This window comes from Apium graveolens, chromosome 4, assembly GCF_009905375.1.
Source record: "Apium graveolens cultivar Ventura chromosome 4, ASM990537v1, whole genome shotgun sequence".
Taxonomy (NCBI): Eukaryota; Viridiplantae; Streptophyta; class Magnoliopsida; order Apiales; family Apiaceae; genus Apium; species Apium graveolens.
The window spans coordinates 242,064,822-242,071,969 of record NC_133650.1 but is presented as its reverse complement, the minus strand read 5'-3'; positions in this window follow the sequence as shown (position 1 = coordinate 242,071,969).

Genomic DNA, 7,148 nt, shown 5'->3' with positions numbered 1-7,148 from the left:
AAGAATAGATGACCTTTTTGATCAGCTGAAGGGAGAAAAATGCTTTTCAAAGATTGACTTGAGATCGGGATACCATCAATTAAAGATCAAAAAAGAAGATATTCCCAAGACAACATTTACGACCAGATATGGGCATTATGATATCCTAGTAATGCCGTTTGGATTGACCAACGCCCCAGCCGCATTTATGGATCTGATGAATCGAGTATTTAAGAAGTATTTGGACAAGTTTGTCGTGGTATTCATTGATGACATCCTTATTTATTCTAAGTCGGAAGAAGAATATAAACAGCACCTCTGGATAGCATTGGAAATACTTCGTCAAGAGAAGTTGTATGCCAAGTTTACCAAATGTGAGTTTTGGTTAAAGGAAGTTCAATTTTTGGGGCATGTCATTGGAAATGAAGGAGTTAAAGTGGATCCGGCAAAGATTGAGGCAGTTATGAGTTGGGAGAGGCCAAAGACTCCTACGGAAGTGCAAAGTTTTCTAGGGTTGACAGGATACTATAGAAGGTTCGTCAAGGATTTTTCGAAAGTCGCCACGCCATTGACCAAGTTAACCAGAAAGAATCAAAAGTTTGAATGGAGTGCAGAATGTGAGGATAGCTTTCAAGAGCTGAAGCAAAGATTGGTAACAGCTCCGGTGTTAGTACTTCCAGATGACCAAGGAAAGTTTGTGATATTCAGCGATGCTTCACATAAGGGATTGGGTTGTGTGTTACTGCAACATAGTAAGGTGATCGCGTATGCGTCAAGACAGTTGAAACCGCATGAGTTGAAGTACCCGACGCATGACTTGGAACTAGCCGCCATAGTGTTCGCACTTAAGATTTGGAGACATTACCTCTACGGAGAAAAGTGTGAAATCTACACGGATCACAAAAGTTTAAAGTACATTTTCACTCAGAAGGAGCTCAATATGAGGCAGAGGAGATGGCTGGAATTGATCAAGGACTATGACTGTTCGATAAATTACCATCCTGGAAAGGCGAATGTTGTGGCCGATGCTCTAAGTAGGAAGGAGAGACTGAATATGATGACAACATCAAAGGAATTATCTGAAGAAATCAAGAGATTTGAACTAGAACTTTTTGATTGTGGAAAAGTTGAAGAAGTTTGTCGTGCAATGACTTTTCAGCCAACACTAGTGGGAAAGATAAAGAAATGTCAAGAAGAAGTAATGGAAAAAGAGAAGAATCAGTTATCTGGAGAGGAGATTAATACTCAAAGGGATGAGCAAGGGATACTAAGGTTTTCTTCCAGAATATGGATTCCTCATGTACCTGAAATAAAGAATGAGATCCTACACGAAGCCCACAATTCGAAATTTTCAATCCACCCGGGAAGTACCAAGATGTATCGGACTTAAAGAAAAAAATTTTGGTGGCCAAATATGAAGCGAGATGTAGCGGAATGAGTTGCGAAGTGTTATACTTGTTAGAAAGTGAAGGCAGAACATCAACGACCAAGCGGATTAATTCAGCCCCTAAAGATTCCAGAATGGAAATGGGAAAATATCGCTATGGACTTTATAGTAGGACTACCGTGAACGAAATCCGGGCATGACGCTATATGGGTTATAGTTGACCGTCTTACAAAGTCAACATATTTCCTTCCAATTAACGAGAAGTTGTCATTAGACAAATTGGTTCATCTGTATGTGCGCGAAATCGTACTAAGGCATGGAGTACCTGTATCAATAGTTTCAGACAGAGATCCCCGATTTAACTCGAGTTTTTGGAAGCAATTTCAAGAATGTCTTGGCACGAAATTGAATATGAGCACGGCGTACCACCCGCAGACTGATGGACAAAGCGAAAGGACAATTCAAACAATCGAAGACATGTTTTACAGTTGTGCAATCGATTTTGCAGGAAGTTGGGACGACCACTTTCCATTGATTGAATTCTCTTACAACAATAGCTATCATTCCAGTATCAGCATGCCACCATATGAAGCTTTGTACGGGTTTAAATGTAGATCACCAACAAGTTGGGATGAAGTAGGAGAAGAAGGATTCTCGGCTCGGAATTGGTACAACAGTTGCATGACTCAGTCAAGTTAATTCAGAAAAGGCTGCTTGCTGCTCAAGATAAACAGATGACGTATGCGGATCCAGCGCGTAAGGATGTTCAATTCCAAATTGGCGAAGCTGTTTTGTTGAAGGTGTCACCTAGAAAAGGGTTGTCTAGATTTGGCAAGAAAGGAAAGTTAGCACCTAGATACATAGGTCCTTTTAAAATTTTGAGTCAAGTGGGGAAGGTGGCCTACGAGTTGGCCTTACCACCTCAGTATCGGCATGTGCATAATGTGTTCCATGTGTCATTGCTTAAGAAGTACAATCCTGACGCTAGCCATGTAATAGAATATGAACCAGTACAAATTCAGGCAGACCTATCATTTGTGGAGCAACCGGTCAAAATACTCGACTGGCAAGAGAAGAGTCTTAGGAATAAGTCAGTAAAGTTAGTAAAAGTACTTTGGAGGAACCCTAAGGTCGAAGAATCGACTTGGGAGTTAGAGTCTGATATGCGTTCCCGGTATCCTCATCTGTTCTCTTAGATTCTGGGGACAGAATCCCTAAAGGGGGAGAGGATGTTACAACCGTCATTTCTGTGTAATATTAGTTGTAAATTTAGTACAACTTTAAGAGCCGAATGCCAATATATGCAACTATTGTATACTTGTGTGAATGAGAACTCTGCGTCTTAAATTTTCGTTATGTGGTATATGAATTTTCAAAGCAAAAGTTTATTTATTTCTTTCATTTTTGATTTATAAGGAATATTTTAAACCTTGAATAAATTTCTCTTTAAAAGTTATTTTGTTCAAAAATTTCAAAAGTAGTTTTATAAAATTTCTAAAAATCCAAATTATTTTATGGTATAAATTTTATAATTTTTGAACTTGTGTTTTATTTTACAAAAATAAATCTTTATAAATGTTAATTTTTATAATTAGCAAATTACATAGTTATCCTTGCATGCAAATCCTTTCTATTCAATCCAAAAGGGCTAAAGAGATAATTACCACCCCACTAACTCTTATTTTCTAGCCAAATTCCTCATTTACCCTTGCATGCAAAATGATCCAAGTATAAGTGGAAGGGTAGTCATGTCAATTCCTATTCCCACTCACATTTGTCAAGACAAAAACCATAAAACAAGTAAAAGCCATGATCATTTCACAGATCACCCACACCACACTCTTTCTTCTCTCCCTCCTCTCTCTCACTCTCGGCTCCTACCCCCTCACTCTCGGCTTTTTAGCCGAAACCACCCCCTCCCCATTTTCTTTCTTTCTTAATCAAGATCCAACCTCCTACACAAGTAAATGTTACTTCTCATACCATGATCACATATATTTCAAAGAGTTTTGAGTAGAAAGTTTAAGTTTTAAGGTTGCATGTTAAGGTTTTAATTGAAACTCAAAGTACAACCTTGATTCTTGTGAGTTTAAGGTTATTTTTGAGAGGACTACAAGGAATGGTGAAATGCCAAGTATTGAGAAGGAAACTCTTGATATTAAATGGCCATTCCCTTCCATTTCATTCGGCCATGACCATAGGGGAGCCGAATGAATGGTTCTTGAGACCATTCTTGTTGCTTTGTTCAATTTTTGCATGTTTATGTGATAATGGCTTGAATTTTGTAGTAAAAATTTGATGAAATTCCTTGCATGCTAAGTGATCATCTAGATATAGCTCATGCTAGGCTTGCATGTAAATTTCTTGGTAAAACATATTTAGGAAACATGTTGTTTGGCTTGCAAAACTCGAAGACATGCATGCATGTGGATTTCACTTAGAATGTTATAAGATTTTGATCATTTGGAAAGATTTTATTAGTAAGCTTTAATTTCAGTAGGAATAATGTGTTAATATTGATTAATGCTTCTTGATGCATGGTAATAAGTCGTGTATATCTTTTATAAAATGCATAACTTGTTGTTTCAAAAACTTGATGATTTGTGAGTTGTGAAATGTGGTTTCTTTTGTTTTGCCATGATTGCACCTTAGGTAAGGATGATCTCCACCTAGATTATTTTGAGTATAAGGGAGTTAGTTTAGTATATCACCATGCTTAAGTGTTGGTTTGGGTATTGGGTTGTTGGTGGTTGAGTTTGTCAAGTCAAAACCTTGGAGAAAGGAGAGTTATAATTTCTGCAGAAAATCAGTTTAGTACCCTGAGGTTTAGAGTGAGTTTTGACCATGTCATTAATGTGCACTTTGAGGTCCAAGCCACCAGAAGTTAGTATTGGGAGTATATAAAAGGTTTTAGGTGTTGGTTGGAGGTTTGCATGTCATTTGGTTAGGTGCACAAGTAGAATAACAAAATCTGTCCAGCAGGGGACAGTTTTGTTGCAACTTAGAAATAGGGAGATTTGACCATGTCATGGGTAGGCCCTCATTAGGCCCTGTTGGTCCTTAGTTAGAGGGAGTGTCAGAGAAGTTTTTCCAACCATAGTTCATAGGATATGAGTTAGAACCATGTATCACAAGTTAATTCAAGTTAGGGTGTTTTCTGCCCAGGAAAACAGGGGAACCATGGACTTTGAGCTTAGGCCCAAGAAGGCCCAAGCAAGGCCCTTGAGCCACATCAAGTTTGGGAGATGCCCTTAGGTCAGGAGAGTCTTTTGTAAGAGCTTTGAAGGAAAACCTATAGTTTAAGGGTGTCAAATGCATTCAAGAACCCATAGATGTCATTCTGAAATTTGCACCAGTGAACACTTTCACTCATCACATAGTTTTAGAAGACTTAGGAGTGAGGTCTTAGTTAACCACCATAGTTGTTAGATAGTATAAGGTCATTAGAATAAAAGGCACAAGTGAGGGTCAGTAGGTCTTGGATAGTTTAGTAAAGGCACATCGAGTTAGGAAGCCAAAATTAGAAGACTTTGTCTAGTTGAACGACCAAGTGACTTAAGTTGGGGGATCGAGATCATCCAAGCCTAGTGCTGCATTATGGTGTATATGGTGTTATTTGGTATTAATATATGATATGTGATTATGTGTCTATGTGTGTACAATTATAAATTAAAGGTGAATATAAATTAAGCGCATATAGGCCTAAGTGCCGTCCGTGTTTAAATTCGGGTTGTAAATAGGTTAAGTTGGTGAGAATATATTATAATGAGGATTATTATTATTTATGTAGGATCTCGAGACAAGGGAAAACTTGACATAAAGGTCGAGTGAAGCTCCAGTTGCTCCTACCAGTCAGACCAGACCAGCCTTTCTCAAGGCAAGTGATTCAACTTGTCCTTCATAATCATTGCTAATAGTTTATACATTGCTGCAACTATCCTGTGTCATTTGATATATTAAGTCAAGCGTATCTTATGTTTATCTTTGAATTATATAGTGATGCCATGAACCCTCGAGTACGTATTACAAAGTAGTCTTATCATGATAGTATATTAAAGTAATTCGAATGCCATGATAAAAGAAAGGGTAGTTATAACTCTTGGTTGATTCTCTTGACTAACATGCTGATGATTCCTAAGTATTGATATCTCATCCTGATACTTGAACCCCTATAGAACCTTACCTTGAACCTTGAAAGCCAGATACTTATTAAAGTGATTCCTCATTGATTGATACCCCTCTTTCTTATCCTGAAGCTTGACAATTCTGATATATCCTGAGCTAAAGATCATTTCTACATACCTTAACACCCTTAGTATTCATGAAGCTTACCTTCTTGATGATACAACACTTGAACCTTGATGAGAAACCATTGCTTTAAGCCCAATTTGGCATTACCCTTTATAATATCCAATAGCCTCACTAAATCCCCTTGTCCAATCTTTGATATATGAAAACCATTCAGTTACTTTAATAGAGTATAGTTTTATGAATCATGGCCCTGAGATTTAGTACCATATTTCCCGTGTTTCGAGTTGATCTATAATCCCTTGATAAAAAAATGTCTACTGTAAAAGAGATTTTGTTATAAATCGGCATCAGTTTTTGAAATAAATAAAATGTGGGTTTTCAGTCCCAAAGGGGGATAAATGTTTTCTTTGAATAGTGGATCTGGACTGAGACGCGAGTCCTTTCCACTATATTAGGCTTAAAAGTTGCCTAGGGATTCCCATTAATGTTTTAGAACCCAGCGAGGTTCGGGATTACTTCGCGGCTGATCACCGGCTATAATCCGTAGCGTCATAAAATAATTTTGATTAAGATATGATTTTTTTTATACCAACAAAATGATGCCATCACCCAAAATTTTATCTCTCATTATCATTGGTCATGTCCTCCCATTGACATTCTTTAATATATATCTCGATTTATGTTTTGTATCGTATTGTTTAGCACTTGTTGAGCATTTGGCTCACTCGTTGCTTTACCCTGATATTACAGCTAGCAGCTATGGTTAGATTCAAGCAGACTGCCCGTAAGACCTGTGATGTTGATGCCTATGTTCGAGCTCAGGTAGAATAAGTGATAGTAGTTTGTGTGAGGACTCGATATTTAAAATCAGTTGTAATAGATGGTAGTATTGGGCTGTTCCAAACCCTAAACTGTAAGATCTTGGATTTGGGTATGTTTATTTATTATTAAATGTTGTAATAGTTATATTTAATTTGTTGTTTAAGTTGGGGTGTGACAGGTTTTGGTATCAGAGCTACGGTCTAGAGTCCCTGGACAGCCCAAATAGGTTAAAGGGTATATGTGTAGGTTATAGATAATATGCGAGAGAGTAGGTTAAGTTTATTATTAATACTCCTCTTATTGGTTTGTCAGCAAAGGGTGCGTTCCTCGTCATCCTCTGGCTTGGACGACACTATTACTTTCACCGTGTATGCTGAGTTGAGGCGCGAGTTTGATATGCTTCAGGGAAAGTATGACCAACTGATAGACCGACTGAAGAACGTGTACCCGGACAGCCGAAACTACGAAGGGAAGCCCAAGGAGCAGATGACTGCGAGACTTGAGACCTTGGTTCAGTACGTCAACACTAAGCTTGAAGAGATACCAGCGCACCGGGACCGCACCAGCCAGTATGTCATTTAGATGGTGGCGGATGAGCTCCAAAGCATTGTGAAGACGCTTCGAGAGGAAAAGACTACAAGCCCCGTTCAGATGGAGTGGAGCTTTAGTTCTTTCCATTTACCTTTCATGTTGTTGTACTATCAGACTC